The sequence below is a fragment of the Mus musculus genome, chromosome 6 (genome assembly GCF_000001635.26).
Source record: "Mus musculus strain C57BL/6J chromosome 6, GRCm38.p6 C57BL/6J".
NCBI lineage: Eukaryota > Metazoa > Chordata > Mammalia > Rodentia > Muridae > Mus > Mus musculus.
The window spans coordinates 92,474,675-92,499,975 of NC_000072.6; the positions used below are offsets into that span (position 1 = coordinate 92,474,675).

General features: G+C 42.8%; 1 protein-coding gene across 6 annotated transcripts in view; it reads right to left on the bottom strand.

The window, feature by feature from the left end:
- The window catches only part of Prickle2 (prickle planar cell polarity protein 2), a 335,444-nt gene that overhangs the window by 103,784 nt on the left and 206,359 nt on the right, over positions 1-25,301 (bottom strand). Inside the window, exon 1 of one of the 6 annotated variants that reach the window (NM_001134460.2) lies at positions 6,151-6,718. The exons of the other annotated variants lie outside the window; for them this stretch is intronic. The gene's annotated coding sequence lies outside the window, so the exon portion shown is untranslated. Of the gene's footprint in view, positions 1-6,150; positions 6,719-25,301 lie in introns of those variants that run through there. 6 annotated transcript variants of the gene reach the window in all.

Below are 25,301 nucleotides of genomic sequence, written 5' to 3' on the forward strand. Positions count from 1 at the left end.
CTTCAGTGCTTATGAAACCTAGAGAAAGTTCCTTAGCCTCTGGGAATCTTGTTTGTCCAATTGTTTAGCATACCTTTCCCTCACTTTCTCTGACTTCCCCTCATTTTTAGGATAACAAGTCTCAAGACTGCTCTGTTCTGAGCACAAAATATATTCAATGGGGAGGATTCGGTTCTTCCAGTGAAGGAGGAAGAACAGATCTAAAACATTGTTCAAAGTTGCAAACCAAGATTGAAAACAAATTTATATTTCTAAAGAACCCAAATTCAGCTAACCAGAATGCTGACTACTCCTATGAGCCATCTCAGACAACCAAGTCAACATATATGTTCATCATAAGTTAACCAGATACATGAGAGCTGTATGAATCAGGTAAATTATGTGAATCATAATTCATGTTGAGTAGCAAGTAGTAGGTCCTCATGTCATGATAGCTATTACTGTTTATATAATGTTTCATGAATCGATATCACCAAGGACTCATAATTGATAAAGAGGCCCAGAAAAGAGTTGGGAAAATGGCATGCTGCCTAGGTGAAATGGAATGCTAAGAATCTTTGTCTTAGCTATTCTTAATCATGAGTTAGACTGGGCAATATTTATAAAGTTTGATTTTAAGGAGGAAAATTGAGGAGGAGGCCAATGAAGTTCCCAGTTCAAGAGGAGAGGCAAGTAAAGCCAGGCATGTGTCATCTGTGACAGCTGGGTGATGGCCTGCTAAAGGTCCAACAGAGAGTTCAGCTCTCACCACATCCTAAAACAGAAAGGGCTCCACTAGTGCCTGCACTGCTTACATACCAGTGTGGGAAAGAAGGGAAGGAATAGAAATCTCTGCTACACCCTTAATATACGTGCCACTACTCCGCCAGCGGGCACATCTTGCAGATGGCTTGCTATTTGTAGCTTGTAGGGTTTATAGCCACACTCCAGAGCAGACCCCTTTCTTAGGAGTAGTTGGCCAATACAAATCAGACTTCATAGCTTGCTTTTTCTTTCTTTCTTTCTTTCTTTTTTGAGAGAGAGAGAGAGAATATTAAATGGCTAGGGAACTACAGGAGAATCTAGGAGGAGCTGAAGGAAAGGAAAGATTATGATGAAAATATATTGCATGAAATTCTCAAAAAAGAAGTTAAACATAAAAAAATAAAAGAGAAAAACGATAACTGTCTAATATGCCTTCGTGCTATAGATTCCCACTATGACTCGAAGCAAGTGTGACTCTAATGACATGTTCCCAAATAGCTCACCCCTCTCTTTGCTCATGTCCACTGCCAACCAACAGCATCTTATGTTCTATGCTTCCTTACAGAGTTACTTTTCATCTTCCGATTTGGCCTTCGTATTTGTTTTTCTCATCCAAATAATTTTTATTTTTGAAATATTTTTAAATTAAAATATAAACATATCATTACCTTCCCCCAATCCCTCCCCGGCTCCCTCTCAAATTCATGGTCTCTTTTTCTTAATTATTATAGGTATGTGTGTATGTGTGTGCATGCATAAATATATAAATACAATCTGATAAGCCATTTGGTGTTACCTGTATGTGTGTGTGTGTGTATGTATGTATGTGTGTGTGTATGTGTGTGTGTGTGTGTATATATATATATATATATATATATATATATATATATATATAATTTCAGGGTAGCCCACTTGGCATTGGGTAACCAATTAGGGGGCACCCCCCTGAGAACACCAAATTTCCCTCTCATCAGCTGCCTGTATACTTTGCCTTGGGGTGGGGCCAGGTCGATTCCTCCCCTGCACTTTAGCATGTCCTTTGGTGCTATTTGTGTTATCCTGGTAGCCATGTTGTTGAGGCTCTGTGAGTGTCAGCTCTCCTATTTGAAAGGAAGTGTTGAGCCAACTTGATTCTCACAGACTTCAGGACTAAACTTGTGCTGGAAGCTTACCCTGTCTTCTACCACACAAAGATAGACTCAGAGCATTCTTGCCAACAAAGTCCTTCAAAAGGCGGATGGTGCTTTAGTGCAAAATATGTGCTAGGCCAGTGAAAGGAGTCAAGATCTCAGAAGGCTTCCCTCTGGTTTCGATGCACAGATGAGAAGAGAATCTTCTTTCCTATCCCTCCCCACTTTTTCTTCCCACCCTTTTCCTTTGCAGTTGCCTTTGGTTTTATATCCCTTTGGCATTGGTGCTAGTGATGAAACTAGGGCCTCATGAGTTCTGGACAAGAATGCTACCCCTGAGCCATATCCCTGCTCTAGTAGTCTGGCTCCTTCTTTCCTCTGAAATAACAAAACAAGCAAATGCTTGATTTCCAGACTCTAATTAATCAAGCACTTAAATAATTCACCAAGAGAACAGAAAACTCAGCCTCCAAACCCAAGTGACCAAGATTCTAATAAAGATGGTTTACTTTGCTTGATTCAACATATAAGTGTGTACACACTCACACTCACTCTCACACATACACACAAGCATGCACACACACATGTAAGTGGGAGATTAGGGTGTTAAAACCAAAATATTGTGGGGTTTTGTTGTTGTTGCTTTCGTTTTATAAAACAGGGTTTCTCTGTCCTAGAACTCCATTTGTAGACCACACTGGCCTTGAACTCACAGATATCTGTCTGCCTCTACCTCCCCAGTGTTGGGATTAACAGTGTGTGCTATCACTGGCTTAAAAGTTGTATTTGAAAGTTGGGACAAGAACAAAGGATCAAGAGCTTGATCAATCAAAATCAAGCAAACAAAAAAACAGATTTTTGCCAGAGTTCTTATATAAGCCATTTCTTGGGCTATAGTTCATAGGCCCATCAGTTTATTGAGTAACAACATCACAGAGAGACTCAGGGAAGAAAGATATCAGTGGCCACCACACACAAAAGAAAGCCATTGTCTAAATGCCATTCAGAATCCTATCTGAGACAGAGCATTCGACTCTGCGTACTTGATGACAGCAGTAAACAGAGAGCACAGGCTTAGAGGATGTCAGAATGAAGAGTCTGGCCTCAAGACAGAAAAGTGAGTGGGTAAGAAAGAGCCTCTCTCACTCCTGGGGCACTTGGGTTTAGAAACCAGAGGTTGTCACTCTCTGTGTCACCTCTGCTAAGCTGTTTTCCCTCTTAGCAGTTCAGTATTTTAGATGAACAAGTCTTAAATCTACTGCCCCCTACTGTTCACTGTTTGAGATTGAATGAGAACTAATAAAGTCATGGTCACCAGGAGGAGATCAAGGCCAATATCCAGGACAGGGCAGAGGCTACAGTCACAGCATCTCAACATTTGGAGGGATTTATTTCCAGGGTTCCTATGACAAAAGCCAAATTTCACAGAGATGTCAAGCGATTCTCCCAAGATCACATACGCTTTCAGAAGGCAATGGAGGCAGGCTACTATCAAAGCATTATACATTATACTAATATTACGTCCCAGGACAAGTATACTTTTTTTCATGTTTATACTAAAGATCACATCAACCAGGAGGTACAAACTGTCAGTTCTGAGTTTCGGGAAAACGGATGATATAGCAGACATCTCTCTGGATCTGTTGATTCCTACCCTACTCCACCACCATGTTTTTGTGATGACAGGGACCAACCAAATACCTGCTAGGCAAGTGCTCTGTCACTGACCAAATCACTAGCTCTAATTTTTTTTTAAGTATCAATTTTTTTATTAGATTTTTTAAATTTGCATTTCAAACGTTATCCCCTTTCCTAGTTTCCCCTCCGAAAACCTCTTCCCCCTCCCCCTGTTCCCCAACCCACCCACTACCATTCCTGGTCCTGGCATTCTCCTATACTGGGCACTAGCTCTAATTTAATAATTGTCTTATAAAAGCTGACATTGGGGTTATATTTCTGGAAGGAAGAAAAGGAAGAAGAAAGGGAAGAAGAAAGAGACAGGCTCTGAGAGGGCAGGGAGAAACAGGCCAACTATGTGTGGCTGCATCAAAACACTGGGAAAGAGGTATCAGGGCAATGGATGAATGGAGACACACACACACACACACACACACACACACACACACACACACACTGGGGGGGGGGGGGGAAGGAGAGGCCTAAACAGGCAAGCAGACCTATTATTTTCTGTTTTCCCATAGCTCAGAGGCAGAAACCACCCAGATGGTGGCACCAGTTCCACCCTGGAACTTCTGAGGAGTCATTCTGCAGGTGAAACACAGATCAGAGGCCCAGCCTGGGCAGAGAAGAGACCAAGCATCAGTGCAGGAAAGAAAGAAGGTAGAAGACCTGCCTTTCACTGGCACAGCCGGAGAAGATCAGAGACCCTAAAGGGTCTTGGTTCTAATGCAGACCCCATAGGTCCCTCAGAGTGACCCATCCAGCTTCCCAGACAGGGGACCTTTTTGAGGGGGCCTAGTCCAACTAGCACTGGCTGATTTTCCTTAAACCATCTTTTAGGTGCACACAGCACAGCAGTCCTAGTTGATATACTTCATTATATCAGCTCCATCAGGAGGAATGGAAGAGCTTGGCTTCAGCAGTGACTAGGACCACATCTTTTCTGCAGCCTTACCTCACAAGAGTAAACACCTTTTCAGTGGTTTGATTTGTTTTCGGCAACAGTCGTTATGATAATCATGCCAGTGAAGGAACAATACTAACAGCTAGCATTTGCTGGGCACTTACAGTGTGGCTGACACAGATCTGGGGGCTTTTTATGTGTCACCTCACTAAAGCCTACCCACAGATCTCATGCCTCTTCTCCTTATTTCACAGAAATGGGTACTCCAAGAGATACCCAAGTCTCTCAAGCTCTCAGGGTCCAAGCCCTGCATAAGCATCATCTCATATTCTATTTCCTGAGTTCTTTTCCCTCCCCTTCCACTTCTATAGAGCATTGTCTTTCCTGTATTGTTAACTCTCCCCATTACACCCCAACCCACACACATTGCATGGGGGGGGGAATCTTTACAAAAATAACTGTACTGTTCAAATGCTCTCTTTTGCTGATTGCTCTGTAACATTTTAAAGAACACAATGTCTGTTGGAGCCAGTGTGTTTAAATTCTCACATTAGAAAAGTCCCGGGGGGAACGAGCATTTGGTGAAAGGAAAAAACCCCAATTTTCAGAACGTGGTGATTTTTATTGAAGTTGTAACTTACTCTTGAGCTCCACCTTGCTCATCTGTGGAAATCATCAGCTGTCTCCTAAGGGGCAGGATAAGAGCAGCCAATGTGGCCTCTAGCAAGAAAACAAGGCTGTTTCCTATATGGAAGCCTGACTGAGATAGGTTAAAACTGCCTTCAGGAAGACATAGAAAGCAAAGCAAAGTACACTGCAGGCCTCTGATATGTGGTACTCGCGTCCCTATATTCAAGGCATACTAAAGCCCTCCCTTACCCACGATTCCACACATGGTCACAGTGGAAGTAGACCTCTATCATTGGGGGGAGCAATCTATAAGTCTAGGTAATTCTCCACCCACTCTGGAGGATGTTGACACACCTGGCACATATGTTTCTAGTCCTATACATCTGGCATATGTATTTCGAGATCACAGCACAGTACCAGACCACACAGTAAACAACAGGGAGATTAAAAATCAGAACTTTATCCCCAAACCTCCATGGCAGATCAAGAGTGCTATGGTTGGTCCTGGGGAAATCAAAAGCTAGTGAGAGGAACTAACTGTGAAGACAGGCTAGTAAGGAACAAACACAGTCATGTGCTACAGCAGGTTATGCAGTCAAGATTCGGGAGCTCCGTCACCGTTTTGGAGCCAAAAGCACTAGCTAAAATTAAACCTCAATAATTTGAGAGCCTTTTTTTTTTTTCTTTTTGAATCTGGAAGAGTTAGTGAAGTGTGTGTCCCTCAGCATCTCTGATGTTTCAGATATGTGCTGAAATGGGCGCAACGGTACATGAGTCAATGCTACCAATATTTGCTTTTCAACACCCCCTCCCACTGTTGTTGCTATTAAGAAAGGGTCACTGTTAGAGAAATACTGTTTCTTAAGCACTAAGATTTGAGGATGCCTATTGTATATCTGCGCCATATCACTTTGCATTTGAACTTTCTAGTAAGCAAAGGAAAGACAGAAGTGCCAAACCACCAAAGCCACCTCCTGGCCTTAGAGATAATAGCTTCCTCAGTCCAGAGACTACTAAACACATTCCTGCTTGCTTTGGGAATTAACAAAATTTCTTACCCACCTCGTAGAGGATGAGCCGTGAAGCTTTAGAGGAAGCCGCCACCGAGTCTTGATCTGGTCAGTTGCCCCAGTTCACTTTCCCCCTGGAGCTGGTATCAGAAAATGCAAGCAGGACTCCAGGCAGCCCAAACATCTCCTTTACTGAGTCTCTGCAAATCTGAGCCCTTCCGGAGGCAGGCAGCAGGCTCAAACCCAAACCCGACTGCTTTTGCATTCCCTCCGAGAGACCGCCCTCCCTGGAAGTGGACCCAGCTGGAGATCCACACAAGCCGGAGAGTGCGACTTGTGCCCTTGTTCTAGGCCTGCCTGGGTCCTGGAATTGTGTTCTCAAGAACCGTCTCCTCTAAACTCGCCGACTTCACGATTATCTGAAGGAAGTCACAGACCCCAATCTCTGCGTCATCAGCTGATCCTGAGCCAGACCTGGGAGACCAGTCAGCTGCTCACAAAGCCCGGGCCACTGAACCAGGAAATGTGCAGCTCATCCAAAAAATAATAATAACTGTCACGGAGCGCCTGGCAGAGCTGGAGAAGTCGCTGTTCGCAGTTCCAATGCCTGCATCCTCCGCATGCTAATGAGGCTGTGATGTCAGCAAGTCAGTCACAGCATCTGGACGTCCCAGTCTGGCCGCCCAGGGTTGAGATTTATTTACATGTAAATTAGCCTCGCCTACCAAATCAATAATCCCTAAACCAAAGTGTGTGTGTGTGTGTGTGTGTGTGGGGGGGTACCTTTGCTAATGCAAAGGCTCAGCTCTGTAGCTTCCAAAAAATCACATCTCAGAGAGGCTTGAAAGACACAAGGCTGTTCGCCCCCACCTTAAAAAAAAAAAAAAAAAAAAAAAAAAAAAGCAACATACCAGAGATCTTAGCTGGGCACAGTTATAGTTTGGGTGCCTGGTTCAGATCAGAAACTGTACCAGCCCTACAGCCAGAACTAGATCAATCTCTCTCCCTCCTCCCTCCCTTCTCCCCTCTCCTTCCTCTCTCTCTGTCTGTCTCTCTCCCCCTCACTCCGTTTCTCCTCCCTCTTTCTCTCCTTCTCTTCTCTTTCTCTCTCCCTCCCTCCTTCCCTCTCACCCTTCCCACTCTTTCCTCTCTCTCTTGCTGTGCTCTCTCTATCTCTTCAAATGCTGTACTGTCCCCCCCCCCCTTCAATGTTCATTTCATGGTGTCAGCTGTTAGCTGCTCCGGATCAAGTCGCCTTTGGGATGATCTGAACCCCAGAATAAAATGCGTTCAGTTTTCCCTACTAGCTTGGGTTGTATGACTCCTTAACTCTAATTTCAAGTGAGCACAGGAGACAACATTGTCACAAACCTGGCAGGAGAGTCGGAGGACCCTGGGGCACTTAGACAGCATTGTCCCCTTGGCTTCTATTTCAGAGGTCAGAAAACAGGCAGAGTGCAGACAGGCTTTTTCCCATGTCCCCCTGGGATTTCAGCAAGTGTAGGCCAGGACTTCCACTGCTGGGCCTTAGAGGGAACATTTTTAAATACCTTGAGCTCTCTATCCTCCTGCACCACAAGAAACCGTTCAATTAACCAGAAGCAAAGAAGGAAAAACAAAACAAAACAAAACTAAACAAACAAACAAACAAAAAGCCAGAGTTGAAGCACTTAAGGTTTAGATTCTGCCTTTAGTTCCTGGTAGCTAAGTGATCTTATACGAATAATTTTACCTGTGAGGTCTTCAGAGCTAATGTGGGTACCATTCTCTCATCAGATAAACATTTATGTGTATGTGTGTGCTTATGTGTGCTTGTGAAGGGTGAGTACACATATGTATGCATGTGGAGATCGAGAAGAACCTTTGGAGCTCAGGTGTTTGCTTGTTTGCTTGTTTGTTTTTTGCCTGACACCAAGTCGACTAGCCTGGCTTGTGAGGGAGTCTTATGGTCCATCTGTCCCTGCTGTCCCAGTGCAAGGATTGCAAGCTGGAGCCTCCAGGCCTGACTTTTTTCTGTTAGTCTGGAGCTGGGGTTTAGGTCCTCACTCCTGAAGGCAAGCACTTCACCATCTGAGCCATCTCCCAAGCCCCACAGGTAAAGGGTTAATAGACATACACTTTATGCCACACAGGCTATAGGTGGTTGGGCATCTCCATAGCCTCTGTACTCACTGAGTTTATGTACCAACGTGCAATAATGCAAGTACAAACACAGACTAGTCAACTATGGCGACGGTGGACAAAATGCCATCCAGTCTAATAAATAATGAGAATTGCTGGGCTTTTCAAAGAACCAAGAAAAATCTACCTCGATGTTTAATCTACCAGGGTTGTCATGTTTTTCTGAATATTTTTCTCCGTTGTCATCTCGTATTGCTTTAAAGTAATTTTCTTTTCATGTTCCCTGTTAGTCCCCAGGCCAAGTAAACAGTAGGTACAAAAGAGTAGCCTGGACCCTGAGCCTCAGACAATGAAAAACTATGGCCAAGTGCTGTGTGTCTGTGTCTGTGTCTGTGTCTGTGTCTGTCTCTGTCTCTCTCTCTCTCTCTCTCTCTCTGTGTGTGTGTGTGTGTGTGTGTGTGTGTGTGTGTGTGTGTACATGTGAGAGGGAGGGGGCTGTCAGCTGCAGAGGCTGAGGGAGGCCCAGTCCATCATGCACAGAGGTCCCCCGAGGACAAAGCAGCCAGTGCAGCTCCTCGCCCCCAGCCCACCTCTGCCAGAGAGCCCACTGGGACAAGACCTGCCCTTTCAGCTGGAGCTCCTCAAGCTTCAAATGAATCTCTTTGTTGGATGTGGAGAAGGTAAATTATGTCTTTTGTTATACATAATTGTATTAATAATGCTTAATCATTTCTTCCAGAAGGGTTTTTTTTTTTTTCTGGTTCACAGAAGACCTTTATCATTAACAACATGGAATATGGAAAAACTTTTTACCCAGAGAAATGGCATATGAGACACATTCTGTTATAGGTCCCCACTGCACAGAACTCAAAGCATGTGGAGAGTCCTAAGGCCATGCCCACCCTCATTATTCTTCAAGAGGTCACTTAATAAAATAATTTGGAGCCACCAATGGCCTAGTAGAAGTGGCGACATCCAACTTCAGGGTGGCCATGGACAAGTCTTTTCAACTTGCTTATGGCCCAGTTTTGTCAGATGAAGATGAGCTTACCACACTCTGACCTTCTCAGCATTATTACAAGAGGATCATGAGACGTGATTGACAAGTGACTGACAATGAGGAAGGAAACTGGAGTGAAGAAAGTGACTTGAGACTCATCTTCAGCTGGAACAGATCTGACACAAGGCTAAAGGCTACAGATTTCAGAAGAATTGGTATTGTAGCATGGAATTTGTAATATGGTATAGAGCTGGTAGCATAGTGTGGAACCCAGAATGGATGATCTGGGGTTTATTTTTCTGATTTGGAGCCTGAGGCTCTCTTGCTGCTAGTGATAAAACTCTGGGTGGGCATTGCATAAGCTAGGTAAGCCCTGCATCACTGAATAATACTGATGGTCCCTAAACCCGGGGTTAGGGACTATAAAATAGGATGCTAACAGTACCGAGCTTCATAGAGCTGTTGGGGGAGTATCCATTTAGCTGGTTGATTTCAAGGGATGAAAGGAGGACTTTAAAAGTCAGTCCCACTCCTAAGGGTTATACCCTCAAATTTCCACCTAATGTGGATAAGCTTCTGACATGCCCAGTTCTATATACTCTAACACAAACAGCTTTGACTCCTAAAAATCTAGGTAAGAAAGCATAAAACAAAACAAATAAATAAACAAATCTAAAGCAAAACAATGACAAAAATCCACAAAACTGATCAATACCAAGAGGGAGACATTTCTGTTTCTGAAACTGTATACTGGGACAAACCAATCAAAGACTCTCCTTCTCACACAGTAAGGTGGGGCCTAATAAACCAGAGTTGAAATGTAAGTTTAAATGCATCTGAAATACATGACCTGCCAAGCATCATAACTACCCAAATGTGGCCCACTCCAAGTGGCCGTGTTTCTTCTTATGACCAAGAGGCTGCCCCAGGACTGAAGCTCACAGCCACAGCCAACATCACAAGAAAGTACCAAACACCCATCACTGTCTTTGGAAAAGATTGACATTCAAAATTCAAAGTTAAGGCTTTTTGGTTATTAGGAAGTTGAACAAACATGAACTCTCTCCTATGCCAGTGTCCACCTGTATATTTCTGAAATGTGTGCTTCATCTACTCATTATTTGGTGGTGCTGAGAACCAAACATTGCACAAGCCCCTTCTACTTGTCAACCGCTCGGGATGCTATGGTCACTAGGACAGAAATGGGTCCAGCCTTCAAGAGCTTTGTAATGAAAAGTGAAGACAATGAAATCAGCCATTAGAGTAGGATATGGCCTGTGCTATGAGAAGACCTATGTGGCCCTTAGGAGATCTAGTTACTGTCCAAGGGACGTTCCAAGGCTCAGTGTTTGGAGGAAGCAGGATACCTATGAATCAGGAATGCACAGACTGTTAAAGTAATGGTCTTCCTTATGAGATTGTTCTTCATTCCGGAGACAATTCTGCTGAGGAGTTTTTGAAAAAAAAAATTTTTTTTTATGTATTCAACAAGATCATGAAAAAACTACTTGGGAAAGTTCGGAGGCCTGGTATACTGATGAGCTCGTCCTGTGTGGATTGTGCTCATAAAAACAGAGGCAACCTTATGCTGATGAGTAGATTCATGGGCAGGTTAGAAAAGAGCAGGCAATATGTGTACAAGGCATGAAAACCCATCAAGAATCCATTAAAGGCCAGTAAAATGGATGCAGATGCTGACATTTAGAGCTCTGTGTTTAGCCTGGGAGATGGAAAACTGCAGAAGTGACAATGCCTTATAGGAAAGGGGAAAGGAGAGTGAGGCTATGTCCAGCCAGATAAAAAGGACCCGGGAAACTAACTTGAGCTATGCTTTGGGTCAAAGCAATTCTTGCTTTCTTTGGAGACAATTTTCTATTTCCTAACATATCCCAAAACATGATATGATATTTAGAAGCTATAAATAGAAGAAAAATCATGGTGAAATTGCCAAGGTCAAATTTTAGTAGCTAGGAAGGGTATCTAGGCAGGAGGGAAAGCAGTAGCAGGACAGACTGGCATTAATAACAAATAGAGAATTAAAAACCTTGGCAACATGGGTGTGGGATACAGGACAGCACCAGGATAACAATGGCAGGTAATAAAGAGACCGCTCTACGCACCGGGAAAGCAAATCACTGGACTCCAGTGGGCACTGGTTAGAACCACACTAGAAAATTACAAGGGAAGGCTATGTGAGTCTTTCTGGTTAGCTGGTTAGCACAGAGAAAAGAAGGTTAGTGGTGACAAGGACCATGGCAGCCTAGAAGGTCTTATAAGGAAGGGTGCAATGAGTAAATTTTCATCTCCATCCTCATATGTATTGAATGCCTAAGGGATGAATGGAATGAAGAATGAACTTTAAATGAGCACTGAGATAAGAGCTGGCGTGGATCACTTAAATGATGGTACTTCCACTTTTTTGGAGAAATTAAAAAAGATAAAGACTATCATAGCTGGTTAAGGTCAGGACCTCCCATAAAATCCTAGTTACTACTAAAGACATTACAAAGGCTTCAAACCACTCGCTAATAAGAATCATTTAACTTTTTTTTTTTAACAAGTATGTACTGAGTGTGTGTGTGCACATAGGCACTCATGTGGATATGTAATTTAAAATAGTCTGTTCTGGAGGTTTTCTGATAATCAGACATCATTGGGAGTGGGGAGCGTAACAAGTAACTGTCATATTAATAGGGACAGACCAGATGATAGCAGAATAGACAATGTCAGATTTCTGCAGTTTAACACAGGAAGCATTGATTTCTTAGCCAGGCAAGGCTGATGGGGAGGAAGAACGGGGGTGGGAATAGGGGTAGGGCAAGGAACATAGGCTTTGTAGATAGCTCCCCTCCAAGCTGTGACTCAAAGATTTATCCCAGTTCCCTGTTGTGTCTCTGATTTCAACCTGTAATTTCCAAGTTCCAACAACACAAGAAATGAGACATGAATAGGTTTCCATGTGATTCATCTTGAAGATGAATATCACTTTGATTGATCAAACCCGTTCTATGACGTCATCCAACTGCAAGGAGTCTGAGAAGCGTATGTACCGGAAGAAGAGGAAACACAGACAATAAAAACATCTGTAAGGCATATCACAGATCAACTTTAACTTTTGCTGTATAAAGACATTTAAAAAGCACAATCTATTAAAGTAGGATGTTATAAAACAATGGGATGTTTAGCATGTGAAAACAGCCTGTATTCACTGGGTAGTTCCAAATCGATACTTGGGATCAAAGCAGCACATGCTACAGGCCAACAGGGAGACAATGAAAATATATATTCTGACTTTTTATTATCATGCAAGCAGCAGTCTCCACACCAAGTTACCTTTCAGGAAATGCATGCTTGAAGTGTGTAGCATTTCTGCTGTGGAAGCAGAGGCAGAGGGCACCTACAGTGACACAGCTAGCTTCTCAGAAGGAACTGTTCAGGAGAGATGTCCTCAATGGCTTCTGACCACTTTTCCAACTGAGATTCATAATGTTTTATGCAAGAGCCTAAAAACATGATATAGATGTCATCTAGTTCTTTTGCTTCCAAGGTACAAGTCTGTGGTGATGACAGCCTATCCTAGCTGCAGCTTCTCCACTTACAATACAGAGATGGCTATCATCCAAGCTTAAGCCAAAAGGAGGTGGTACACACCTTTGATCCCAGCACTTGGGAGGCAGAGGCAGGAGGATCTCTGAGTTTGAGACCAGCCTGGTCTACAAAGAGAGTTCTAGGACAGCCAGGGCTACACAAGAGAAACACTGTCTCAAAAAACCTCCCCCCCCAAAAAAAAATGGAAAGAAAAAAAGTTATATAAATGCTTTGTAGATTAGTTTATGTGTCAAACTGTATAGCTTTCACTTGGTTTTCAAAGAAAGGCACAAATGGATTGTTGCTACAACACATGACACTGTTCATGATAGACACAAGGATAAACGCCCACCTTCTCAGGCCTTTACTTTGTCCGTGTATGAAAAACCCCTATTCTGAATACTCCACAGATCACTGACATTTCTAGATCTTATGAAAAACCATCTGCCACGTTTTAAATTTAGAAAAACAATATCCTGTATTTTTCTTATCATCTTAGGAGTTGCCACATCTCATATACTTTAATTATGAGCCTTGGTTCCAATAATGAAATGCATGCAATTTTAACATGAGCTTTTATCCAAATTTAATTATATTAATTAAAATATGAGATATAGACAAGGTATACTGTACATATCAAAATAAAAGGCTACTAAATCCTATGCTTACTCACACCAAAAAGTTAAAAATTATGTCAATGGTTTAAACAGGCTTACTGCTGCATGCTTTCATTAACATATCATTAAATTGACATGACGTGCTAATAATTAAATAGATTTTTAATTAAGGAAAAAATGTAGCTGCATTTATTCTGGCAGCTTTTTGAATTACTGGTTCCATCAACCAGCTGAGTAGAAATTCAGGCTTCTACTGTAGAGAATAAGCCACTCACTATAGAGGATGCTTCCTAACACCTTGCAATGGCATCTACACTTTGGGCACTAGCCATGGTATTCCTGCTGAGGTCCAGTTGTGGTTCCACATCCTCGGCTTTCTCCCTCTCAGAGTGTTCAGGTGTCCCTGCACAACAGGCTGGAAGGATGAAGCAGAGTCCAGAATGGGTGGGGGTCTGCACGATTCCAGTCCAGCTGGGAGTTAGTGTCAAAGGGGTTGGGGGTAAGAGAGAAAAAGGCCTTCTGATCTTAGTATTACAGCTCTGTTAGACAAAGGTCTTCTCTGATGATCTTCAATGAAACAGCTCTCTTAGCCAGTCTTAGCCTCTACACATACCTTTATTCAGAGTGGGCTTGCATACACACACTTTGTTCTGGGTGAACCAGGGTTATATATGGACCTTAGAGAGTGGGAAGGAGTTTTCAGGGTAAATGAAAATCATTGGTTAGAGTTTAAAATTCTGCAAATACCTTATTTGTATGGAGAGGTGTTCCAGGAATCCCATGTAGCTGCTGGGTGGATTCTTATTGGGAAAAAGAAAGTTTGTAGGTCTGCCAAGAACTGTTCAACCTTCCCCAGATAGAGGGTATGGGATTCAGGAGCCCCTGACAAGGTCAGAGAAGAGGAAACCCTGCTGTTAAAGGGAGACTTCCATTTTGGGAAGAGCTTGGAGAAGCTATCCCATCGTGGTAGACTTAGACCTTAATTATCAGGGTTTCCTCACAGAAACACTTCTCTTGAGAGAACTGTGATAAAATATAAAGTATCTTAAAAGAAAGACTATCTGCCTCACAAAGAAGTGAATAGACAGTAAAGACTTTCCCTGGAAAAATTATCCTGGGAGAGAAAACATCACAGATGGACAACCTGACATGGCTTTTCACAGGAAATGAGAAGGACCCAGTTGCCAGGTGCTCTATGCACAAGATCTCACTTAGTCCTCATCTAATAGTGTGACTTTTATCATCATGCACCATACAGACAGAGATGCTGAATTTCAAAGAGGATATACTAATAGAACAAGGATCCATAACTGAGATCTACTCCTGGGTCATTACAGCATCCATGGTCCTTCCTTCAATTCAAGCTTCACAGCATTTGAATCCCAGGTATTATTATCATACTCAGAGTATAAAATGTTGAAAATAATTTCTCAAGAAGAACATAGAGCACAGAACGTTCTCTGTTCTTCTAAATGGTGGGTTGCTTTACACAAAGAAAGAACACACGGGGTTCACCTCAGAGGCTCCTTCCTTTAGAATTCTTATTCTATGGCACAGCCTTTCATTCTTAGTGGCGGTAGGTAATACTCCCTTAATAACAGCGATAGTGGTTTGGAGGAGAATGGCTTCCATAGGCTTTGATATTTGAATAGTTAGTCCCCAGCTGGTGGAACTGTTGGGGAGGATTAGGAGGAGTGCCACTGAGGGTAGGCTTTCAGTTCTCAAAAGCCCATGCTATTCCCAGTTAGTTCCCTCTTTCTGGTCCTACTTCTGGATGCATAGCTCACTCTGTTACTGTTCCAGTGCCATGTCTGCTGCCTTGCTCGTCATCACTCCAAGCCTCTGGAGCTGTAAGCCCCAATAAACTCTTTCTTCTGTAAGATGCCTTCTTCCTCGTGGTATTTTTTTTTTCACAACAATAGAAAAGTAACTAAGACAGCAACAGTGATTTAACCAATGCTACTCTAACTAAACTCATGTTATTTGGAGCAGGTGCCATATCTTTGTTGCTCTTTAGCGCTCTGTCCCAAACACCTGGCACCCTGTGGCCTGACAACCAATGATTACTTGCTGAGAAGTGTCTGACAATTTTTCCTGTTTAGAAATTGCAGGGCGTTTGGGGGTTACTTCTGTAATAACATCTCCCTGATTACTACCCTCAGACAAGTTTTGGGCAGTGAGAAAGAAAAAGGTGGGTGCCATAGTCCCCTGTGGCTCAAACTGTTGGTCTCTTTCCCAGGCTCATCCTTGCCTCACTGAGAGCTCCACGCAGAATGCCTAGCTGGCTCCAGTGTGGGGCTTCTACTTTTTCTATTCTCATTCATTACTTAGATCTGGTCTAAGGTTATAACTTGTGTCTTGATGCTAGTGAATTAAGCCCAAACTGTTCCCATCTACTCCGGGAGTACATATCTACTGCTACATCATATCTAAATGTCCATGTCAACTACCATGTTTGTACCATATCCCCCACAAACATGCTTTAGCTTCTGACATTGAAATATTAGCTAATGGAAACTCCATCATCACAATGGAAAAAGCAAATTCCTTTGAGATTGCATTTATATATTTCTTCCTCTTACCCTTCAGCTTGTAAGTCGTATGAGGGAAAAATCTATATCTCATAGACCAAATACAATTTGCCTCATGTCTTCTCACAAATGCTAGAGTACAATCATACTATCCATAAATCTACATATCATTTATGTATCTACATTAGGTATCTATAGCTATATTCATGCTACAACAAACTTGAATAGTTCCCAACAAATACTTGGCGGCTTGCCAAAATTAAGGCATTTACTAATCTTGTTTTGAACACTAAATATTTTCCAGCCCTTACTTAATCATATGGAGGTAGATGTTGGCTCTACCCAATGTCTTTCTTCTGCTTCTATTGTAGTCCGAGCCACTGCCATGTCTCTCTTGTATGCAGACCCGGGTTATCATCAACAGCCTTCCTCTTGGTGGATTGCTGCCTCTCTTTAGTGTATTCACACAATGGCACCTCTGTGTGGGTCTCTTTGGGAGTTTGGATTGTGCCAGATTTCTGCACAAAATCCACCAACTCTGCTCTTGTCTGATGGTGCCCTTGCCACACACTTCCCTAATACCCTCTCCTGTGGCTCTCAGCCTTTTTATAGCCCAAATACTGGGTCTTGAACATGCTAGCCTCATGCCTCCCCCTGAGCTTTTACATTTGTTCTACCTCTGAAATGGCCTGTCCTGTGGACAGTAGCATGGCTCATTGTCAACTTTTCAAATCCAGCATCACCCTGTGAGGCTTTTGCACTCTATGTGAGAATAACCTCCTCCCCATTGTTAGCCTTCTGTCTAAGCTCCGCCCCACAGTTGCCTGATAACAGGCAGGTGTGCCTGACTCACTATAAAAGGGGCTGCTTGCCCCCTCAGCTTGCTCTTGCTTTCTCCCCACCTCCCCACCCACCAGCTCCACTCTGTCCTCTCACCCCTTCTCCTCTCTCTCCCTAATCCCCCCCCCCCAAGTGCTCATGGTCGGCCTCTACTCCTGTATTCCTCTCTCTCTCTCTCTCTCTCTCTCTCTCTCTCTCTCTCTCTCTCTCCTACCCTCTCAACTCCCCTCCCCATGCCCTGAATAAACTCTATTGTATGCCATTCCTTTGTGTGGCTGGTGCCTCAGTGGGAAGGGATGCCTTATCATGGGCCCATGAGGCACCCTCTCCCCCCACACCTGACTGCACATCCACCAAACATATTCCCTCTCTCCTTTATCATTTTAAAAACACAACACTCATTCCTAATACTACCAAAGCTTTTCTGACTTTTTCCCCTTTGACATTCTCTTAAAACCATTTTTTTTGAGACATGTTTTATACAGTATGCAACTCACACATTTAAAGTGAACTAATACATAGTTCTAGCATATTCACAACCTTTACTATGGGCTAATTTTGGAATTTTAACTGACCTACAAAGCAACTCTCTAATAAGTTGCTCCCTGGTGGCCTCTCTATCCTGGATTTACACAAACATTAATCTATTTTGTATATGCAAATATTCCTATTCAGCACATTTCAGACAAATAAAATTTATCATATGCAAACTTTTGTGAATAATGATTTCTTTAGTATAATATTTTTTAAAGAAAAATTACTCTATGTTGTAGCTTATATTAGAACTTCCTTCTTATTGTCAAATTCAATGTTGTATGGTATAACATGGTTTGGAGATGAAGTAGCCCTCAAAAGAGACATTGTTCCCCATCTGGTGGCACTACTGAGAGGATCATAAGGATTGGGAGGACACTCACTTCAACAATGAATGTTGTTATTAATTATACATTGATTATATATCCATATTAGTTATATATAATTGTTTAATGATGGGTTTCTTATGACATTTATATATAATTTTTTGCTTTTATCCATTATATGGTATGAACTGTGTGTGTTCTTGTGTATGGATGCATGCCTGTGGAGGCATACGTGTGTGCACATACATGATGTTATGTCTTTCTCAATTGCTCTCTATCTAATACACTGAAGAGGGTCTCTCTATGAATTCAGACCTCACCATTGCATTTGGCTAGCTTGGCTTGCTCTAGGGGTCCTGTCTCCACCTCCCACCAGCTAGGATTACCACTGGCTGCCAGGCCCACTCATCTTTCACACGTCTTCTGAGGATCTGAATTCTAGTCCTCACACTCGCATACTAAGTGTGTCATTCCCGAGGCACCCCAGAGACCTGACTATGACACTTTCCTGGCTGTACGCATGAGTTTCACCTATTTGCTTTCACTCTCACTTGTAGTCTCTCTTGTCCCTCTCACTTCTGCTGGCCTCTTCCTCTTCTCAACTTGTCCTTTTCTGGTTTTAGGGGTTTTTGTTTGTCTGTGACCTAATGATTTTCATCATAGCTATTTTCAAAATCATAGACTCTTACTGATAACTACAACACTAGAAAAAAAATTGCTTTCTTCCCTAGAAATCACCACTGCCTCTAGATCTGCAGGGCAAGGAGGTCTTGATGAACACCCCCCCCCATGGTATTCCATGGCATCTTACTCACAGGCCCACTCCCACACAGGTCTTTTTCAGGCTGTCAAAGCTGCTGTGAGTGTAAGAGGGCCACAGCCCTCCTCCTAGAAGACAGCATTCTACAATGTTCCATCCCTTCTCTTCTTTCTGCTCCCTCTACTGCCAGGTTCCCTGGGTCTTTGAGGGGGTGATTCAGCGTCCCATTTGTGGCTGAGCATTAAACAGCTATTTCTTTGCAGCACTCTGACCAGTTATAAGCCTCTTCAGAATTAAATGGTGTAACAAATTGACCTAACAGATACCTAACAAGAGTCTTCCGCCCAAACCCCAAGAACGTATGTTCTGCTTCTCACATGACACCCTAGGACATAAAACAATTGTTAAGAAATTCAGAAAATTAAAATAAATCCATGTACCCTACCTGGCCACAATGCAATCAAACTTAAAATCAACAGTAAACAAATCTTTAGAAAGTCTCAAGAAACAATCTAATTAAAAAGTGAGCCATGTATCTAAGCAGAGATGTCTCAAAAGGAAAAATCAAGAAACAATCTAATTAAATTGTCGTTTCTGATCTTACTCTGTTATTTATGTTAATATTCTGAATATTAACTTCTATCTAATGTATAGCTGACAAAGACTGTCATTCAGCAATGTCCCCCAAACTCAGTAGCCTACTCCACAGATACTTACTTGCTCAGCCATATTTATTATAGTTCAACTTACAGTAGCTATACAATATAAACAACTGAAATGTCCTTCAGCTGATGGAATGGATAATGGAAATGTGGTACATACAAACACACACGCACACACACACAGTGGAATCCAACTCACCAGTGAAAAAAATAAAATCAAGAAATTTCCAGGTAAATGGGTGGAACTAGAACATATGATACTGAGTAAGGCAATCCAGGCCCAGAAAGACGAATGCCACATGTGCTGCCTTCTTTGCAGACCCTAGTGCTTTAGATGTGAATGTGGAACCAAACTGATGTCAGAAACCAGACAAATAAAAAGGGACTCAGAGTGTGTGTGTGCGCGCGTGTATGTCTATGTATGTCTGTGTGTGTTGGAGAGAGTTCTAGATAAGGGGTTAGTAGGATGTAGGTGCTATGAAGGGGGAAATAGGAAAATGGGGGGACTTCAACTGAAAAGAGGCAAAAGAGTTCAATACAGAGAGAAAGCAAGGGAGGAGGGATAAAGAACTCTATGGATGACTGAAAAAGCAATAGGAATCATAATATTTTATGTTTACTTAAAATACATGCAATATGTATATACATTTATCATATATATACACATTTATATACACACATACATACACATGCATATATATGTATATGTATATATATATATATATATACACACACACACACATATGTATATATATGTATGAAGTGTACACTTGGGATAATAATGCTTTTGGGGAGGAGAGTGGGATAGAAGATGCTAAGGAAGTTTGAAGTTACATTATTTCATGTCTGCTTAAATTTTCACATATATAAAGTATATATGTGTATATAGATAGATGGATAGATAGATAGTTTAAATAAAATTATAGCACAGAGTAACAATATTTCTCCAAGAGTCATAGACTATCAACAAAAACTCCAGTGCCAGTCAGGGGAAACCACTCTTTGAGTCGTTTGTCAGGGAAGTTCAAGAAACCTCCAAAACAATACAGGCTGTCATTATAGCCTTTGGTTGTCTTACGGTAGAGTAAGACACTACTGCTGAAGACATTATACAATTTGGACCCAGGGTTTGGAGGAATCAAGCTAGAACTGACCTCTATGCCCGGTGGACTAGCTCTTATAGTATCCAAAGGTGGTAGGCCAGCTTCCATGGGAAGAGAGCAATCAATAATCTCAGTTATCAGTGAAGCCCACAAAGTACAGTGACGACCAGCAGGGCAAGACATCCCCAAGGGTGCAAGAGTGCTACTTAGATTATAGAGGGTAACCAATATAGTTGCCAAACAGACCTGCACAATGACAATACCAGTTGGCCTGCCAACATGAATGGGAGAAATCTCAAAAAGTGCCATCCCTAGAGGAAAAGCTATAGGGAATTAATGGCTGCTGAGTGAGGTGACTCAGTCCTCTCCAGGGGCAAGCCTCCAATGGATTATCCCATCCAAAGTGGTGAGCCTGACCCACACATATATAAGAGCAATGATAAATGACTGTGTCTGTGTGTAAAACAATAATAATTAAAGAGGTCATGAATTTGAAAGGGAGTGGAAGGACATAGGAGGAGTTGTTGGGAGGAGACAGGTGGTGGGAATACTATAAAGACAGTACTTCCGTTGGAAATTCTCAAAATTACAAATGGAAACTATTTAGTTGCAATGGACATTTTACATACTGTGATGGTTGTGACTGCCACTCCTCCCCTTTATCCTTTGTTTGTCTGCTTATTTTTTCAGTGACTGGTTCGGGAAGTTAAATGGAGTTGTTTCTCCTGCAGTGGTGGTTGGCAGAGGGCCTGAGCACAGTCTGCTTGAGCAACTGCACTGGTCTGTATTTACTGGTTTCACAGTTAGCTGTTAGCTAGTATTCATGGCTAACTGATTGTTCTATTGTTCTTGAAGGTACCTTTTGCAATGAATTGCCTAAAACTTTTCTCTGATGAAAGAGAGGCTTCTTTGCAAGGGCAGGGTGTCGTCCATCCTTAAAGCTGCCCCGCCCAAAATAAAACAATAGTTCTAGACTTCTGGTTCTTGGCTGTATACTTGTAGAGTTCCCATTACACTAATCTGTGTTACAATGGGAAAAGCCAGGTGAGCGAATCACAGTTCAAATGCCACAGACTATCTATCACCTTGCAAGGTTTAGTAGTTTTTCTTGGTTAGATGTTTTATTATCAGGCTTCATGCCTTTAGGAAATGTTCCAGAAGCCTTAAATGGTTGCTTTTAAAATATGTATTAATATGCTTTTCAGCAAATTGTTTTGTCAATCAAAGGGTCTACCATGGTCTTCACACTGCCGCTTTGAAAGCTAAACCCAATGTTCATGAGGCATTAGCGTAGTTCACTCACTCCGGCTGGCTGCTTTATGCCCTCACTGTGGAATTAGACTGCTTGTCAGTTCAATTCCGCCTTCTTTTCTAAAAGGCAAGGCATGCAGGAGTCCTGGGGCAGGAGAACCGAACAGGAGGATGCTCCAAAGATGAACATAAGAAAGGAGGGTGGAACTGGCAGCTGAGGGAAGATGCTGGGAAAAGCCTATGTTACACAAACTGGGGAGAGGCTAGTACTGTGTTAATGCATAAAAGGCCACTGGAGACCTCATCTCAGCCTTTCTTGTCCTCTTGGAGCTAGGCCACAGGGGAGACATAGCACACTTCCAGGCCACTGTTTCTTCCACTTAATGATCTATCTCCTTTCCTGTAACTACGGAGGAGTTTCTGTGAGAAGCCATCCATTCCAGGGCCTGCTTACTAGGCTCACAGCTGCTCCTTTCGAAGTCCTTTGATAATGATTGGCTAAGTGAATGGACGGTTAAATGCTCAGGATCTGCTGCCTGGTTTATGGCTGGTCATAAGATCTAATAGCGGATGATGTCTTCATGTGACAGAGTAGCAACAGAGGAAAAAAAAAGAATACATCAAGGTGAACAGATGAGGAAAGGCAGTTTGCAACAGAAGCTGGGGAGCCGTCTGTATCCCCGCATCATCCAAGGGATATGCAGGACAAGAAGCCCCAGATATCCAAGCGGGAAGGGGCAGGTATCAAAGATGCTTTAGGGCTCTTTCTTCATCTTAGGAGCCCACTTCTAGTCTTGGGGGTACTTCTTCCTTTCTTAACAGGCTGCCTCTATTTCTCCTCCATCCCTAACTTGAAGACATAACTTTTCTCCAGATCTTTTTCTGGCGGCAGCAGGAAATTTTCACCTACCGGTAAAAGAAAAGAGCTTCTTTTCTTTCACACTCTAATAAGATGGTTCCGGACTTCTAAATCTATTTCTAAATCCTTTATTTAATGAGACTAAGAACTTCGCAATGGCACCCCTGTTTCCCAGTGACACTCATAGGATGAAAATTCTAAACCACCACATCCTTTTATTTCCACACAGCTTAAAAACAAAACAAAGCAAGACAGCTTTAGGTTTTTATTGAACATATTAACAAAGAGGTTTAGTCAAAACCACCAAACCCACGTCACCAGACCCTTTAGATGCCTCCTTCTGGCTTCCACTTTTTTCTGTCCCCAGAGGGGGCAGAACTGCCTGTAGGCGAGGCTTCTGTGGCTGGACCAGGCCTATGTCCTCCACCCCAAGTGCAGATGAGACCTCCAATTTGGCACTGGCAAGAGCCTCTGACAACAAGCCAGGCCACAGAGTTCCATGCTGACACCAGCTGCTTTAATGAGGGCACTCATCTTAGCCTCTGTAGCCATTACCTTGCATAGGCTGAGGGTGGAGGGATGCAGGGAGCTCAGAGGCTGAGGCCGTGGTGCAGGCTGTCGGGGTAGTACCAGTCACTGATGAGGTGAGCATCTTGTACCCCCGAGGCTTTAGCTCCCTTGGAAGGAGGGAGGACCTTGGCAGAAGCTGGGGCTAGGGACCACATAACTTATTTGTGTTTTGATTACAGCACAGTGAGACTGTCACACCTGTGGTTGGTGACTGATGGAGACAAAGAAAACCAAGTACAGCTGTGGCATCTGCATCTTTTAACCTGCTGCTCTGGAGTCTGCCTTCTCTTCTTAACCTTAAATATTCCTTTACAGCTATTAATAGCTTGCTGCAGAAGGGAAATCATTTATTTTTGTTTGAAACGAAGTCCTGCTGTATGGGACTAGGTTTTTTTTTTAAGTTAAAATCAATAAATATATGTCTATTCCTGGCTTGCCTGTTTGCCCCTACCTCCCATTTTGCACACACACACACACATGTTTGTGTGTGTGTGTGTGTGTGAAGCTAGACAAGTTGGTTACTATTTCCTCTGAAGAATTCTTTTATTTAAACATATGGTTGATAAGCATAGTATGCTTACAAAGCACCCTGTACAGTATCAGATAGATATACCAGAAGCTCACAGTGGATATTAACTAATTACCTGCAAAGTAGGTTCTGTATAGACCCATCCACCAACTATGATAGGCCAAGTGCATCTAATAAGAGTAGCTGAGAAGGTAGACTTCTCATGATGTATTATGGAGGTGTCTTAGGATTTCCATAGCCATGAAGAGACACCATGACCAAGGCAATCGTATAAAGGAAAACATTTCATTGGGGCTGGCTTACAGTTTCAGAGGTTTAGTCCATTATCACCGTGGCAGGAGGCACGGCAGCATCTAGGCAGATATGATGCTGGAGGAACCTAAGAGTTCTACATCTTGATCTGAAGACAGCCAGGAGAAGACTGGCTTAAGGCAGACGGCCAGAAGAGGCTCTCTTCTGAACTGGGAAGAACTTGAGTATAGGAGGAGACCTCAAAACTCACCCTCACAAGCCTACACCTCCTCCAATAAGGGCACACCTCTCATGTCACTTGCCATGGGCCAAGGACATTCAAACCATCACAGTATAAAAAATTAAAATTAAGAAACTAAGTACTCCCGGCCTATCTTTTATTGGTACATCTTTCCTGGTATATCCGTCTCCTCCTCTGGGTCTGTGTTTAACGCTGTTCTATGCCGTGCTAAATTGAGCTCTGCAGGAGATTCCTGGAATTCCATCTAATAATACACATCTTCCCTCCACACAGGAAGTTGCCGGTACAAGACATTATTTTGAAAAAGATCTTCTAGTTACCACTTTGATCAGTAAATGACCAGGTCAAAACGTAAAAGAGTAATGATAAAATGAAAGCAGCTGCCTGAAACAATTGAGATGAGTCCTAGGAGGGCTTATTAACATGTGCCACAAATATACTTCTGGGAAGCATTAGGACTAATGTATAGGATATTATGTATAAATTGCCAAGATAGCTACAGTCTAGAAATCTTAAAAGTATCCCCAGCTGCCAGGGATCTCTGTCACAGGCACTGTGTCAGATGGGAGGTAGTCTAGGGCCATTTCTGGCTCTGCCCCTTACCCATAGTGTGGAATGGGACACACCCTGTTTTTTCTGTGAGCCTATTCAATAGTTTCTGCCTTGCGGACCTGACAGGTTAAGAAGTAAATTGTCAAGCAAACAGTAGCTGCTTAATAAATGTTTATACTGCTTGAGTGTAGCCACAGCATGTTGTGTCCTTAGATTGAAGAAGCCATCAGTACACACCAATCATACTACCTACTCTGGCATCTGGCATCTGGAGAGTTCCAGACAACAGGGGCAAGCTCCACGCTGCCTGTTCATCTTCCTGAACCCCACCCCACCCCTGAGACCATAACACTGCTAATAGGAGCTTATGTATACACCCTGGAGGTCATCAGGGGACAGGCTAGGACAGATGTAAGAGCAGGCTGTTTTGGTGAATTATTTAGCACCTTCTCTGAAGGGCCTTGGAGTGAACTTCACAGACAGCTCCACACACAGCAAGGTAACAGCCTGTGACTCATCACCAAGAGCCATGTCTGTCTTCGCTTAAAGGGTACGCACAGCAAAACCCTCCTCGGGGGAGGGGCTTGGCTGGTTTTTCTCCACTCAAGTCATCACAATGAGGAGACTGCAGTGGGATGTTAAATGTCTGGCCAAAAAAGGCTACAGAGAGGGAGCTCAGCGAGCTGGGCTAAGAGAAGACATGAAGTAGCAATAGGATAGAAATATGAGGGATAAAGTTTCCTCCAGGGAAAACAGGACAGTGTCCTGGACAGAACCACTGAGCCACCAAGTAGTATCCACAGACATCCCTAAGCCCACAGTTCTTTGGGAATCTCCATGTAACTAAGATGATGGCTTGCAATTCAG